Raw genomic sequence first — 2,662 nt, forward strand, 5'->3', positions numbered from 1 at the left:
ATGAGTTTGTATGAAACCTGTTTTTGCTCCTAATTTGTACAATGTTAAAAAAAATCATAAAGTTAAATGTAGGGGCATAGCTTAATATACATAAAATTATGTAAAAATAGTTTCCATAATGTAAATATCCAGAGAAGAAAATGGACTACGATTATATGGAGAGACGGCCATTCAGTTAACAGGGGCCGTACAGCCAGGAAATTAGAAAGAAACAAAAGAAATGGTGCGCCGCGCGAAATTTGCGAATCTGGCCTTTTATCTAGTTTGCCTTTTAGATACCTAGTTTTTACCTTTTATTTCATTTTCTGTAAAATTTGTTTCTATTTCAAATTTTGCTCGTCAGATCCCATCGACTGAAATAGTTAGTGATATTTTATATGATCTACTAAAACTTGTTATATATTATGCTGTGTTATGCAGGGTGCAGGGTAGCGATATAAAGCCCGACCAGAAATATATGATCATTGTCAAGAGGGCGCTGTTATTCTCATGTATGGGGTGACACTCCAGTTTAGTATGAAAAATCTAGTTCCAATTAAATTCCGCAATATGGCGCGTTATCGTATATTACTGGTCAGGCTTTACCTAACCTTAAGTTTTACCATTAAATCTTTTAAAGTTTTGGTTGAAGTCAGCCCTTATGAATAAAGTCTAGTTAAAAAAGGTTTTAGTCACCATTTTCTTAGTGTTGATACTGTTACAAGTTATATTCTGAGTAGTTAACAAGGCGTGAGTACATGTATAAAGCAGTGTTGTTATCACGTGTACCTACTCGTTCTAGCAGGTCGTAATGTAAGCGCCTTTCGTAAAGTTCCTGCCACGGCTTGATTATACAGGGTGACCTTAGCCATTGGACAAACCCTGAAAGCCCACGTAGGGTTACTTCTCAGGAATGCTCTGACGTTAATATTTTTTAATTAGAACAAAAGTTAAAACAATATTTATTTTCGAACAAAAGTTATATGCAATAATCGACAACAAAAAGACTATTTGTTCGAAATATTTGATAATGATGACATTTTTCAAAAGTCAGCTTATTAGTGTCATAAATAAAAAAGAAAATCAAAAGGGTCGAAGAAGGTTCCATGCTATTCTTTGAGGATATTACCTTAGGAGCTAATAATACATACAAGCTGCTCCAAAGTAAAAAATTGTAATTTGTTAATTTCTTCGAAATCGCTACACCCGTTGTTATAATACTTTGTACACTGGTTCTAAATACCCTAATGCATATGTACATTTCGGCTTTGTCCAATGGCTAGGGACACACTGTATGAGGACTAATGTCCACGGATCCGAAGTCTAAGGTTACACATAAAATGTATGAATGAAATAAATACTAAAGAATTTTCACTGATTCAGAAATTCAGAATAGACAGCAGGAACACCTAAACGGAATTTTATTTGGTCTTCGTACTTCGTTAATACCTATTCGAACTTGATAATACACGTAGTTATGGCTCGCTTTTTGTTAAAAGGCTTTTTTAATGATATAAAAGGCAAACGAGCAGACGGATCATCTGATGGTAAGCAATTAATTATGAACACCAGAGGGGTTGTAAGTGCGTTGTCGGCATTTCAGATGGGAGTACGCTCTTTTCTTGAAGGTTTGAAGGTCGTATGGAAAAGGAAACACAGCGACAGTTCATTCCACAGTTTACCTGTGCGAGGCCGGAAGTTTCTGGAGAAACGCACAGTTGAGGACTGCCAACCAAGTGGTGAAGATGGAAATGTTGTCGTGTAGGGCGATGGCGAAAAAAAGCGGCAGGGATTAATCCGAACAATTCCTCGGAGCACTCCCCGTTATACATGCAAAAGAAAATGCAGAGCAAGACCACATCTCTATGCAAAACAAGTTTATGAAGTTTTTTCATACATTCTTAATTTGAACTCAAATTTAACTATTTGTTACGGTTTTGATACGATCTTGACGATTGTCTTTCACTTTATTTCGCATGCACTAATCTGAATCGTGCTTTAGGCGAGATTTATATCGATAAATACTTAACTCGTACACAAAGTGCTATTATAAAATTCTTCAAAACATTTTAGTATTCCAGGTCGTTCACCAGTTTTTACGAAAACGTGTAGTTTATTACGCTAATATCTGAACTAAACTAACTTAGTCGCTATTTAGGAAGCACCAACGCCCAGAGGAAACTAACCATGACACAACAAAAATGTCGTAAGTGCTTTTCCACTAGGTGTACATAAGACGTTTTCGGTACTGACGGGAAACTAGGTGACTTACGCCTTGGCTTGGTATCCGCGAACTTTTGGACTGTTATGCTGTATGCTTACCAACTAATCGGCACAAAAACATCGGCACAAGAAGGGTTAACCTTTTTAGCTTCACAAAAATAATTATATTTGATTCAAAAAGCGCAATTTTCTGTTCCTTTAAATATTAGTTTGTGTATAATGACATATGTTCTTTTTGTGCTTATCTTCTTCTTGTCTTATCTTATCAAAAAAGTTGTCTTTTCTATGTAGGTAGGTATACAATTTTAAGGCAATCATCAATAATCATTCTAACAATCTCAATACTGATCGAGCTGGTTTATGAGCATAGTTAATTATGGAACCAGGAAGATTTAGGTATTGGTTCCTTTAAGGCAATTATTCGTTAAGCACTGTGAATACAGAGCCTGATCCCCGATTT

This window comes from Cydia pomonella, chromosome 13 (genome assembly GCF_033807575.1).
Source record: "Cydia pomonella isolate Wapato2018A chromosome 13, ilCydPomo1, whole genome shotgun sequence".
Classification (NCBI taxonomy): Eukaryota; Metazoa; Arthropoda; class Insecta; order Lepidoptera; family Tortricidae; genus Cydia; species Cydia pomonella.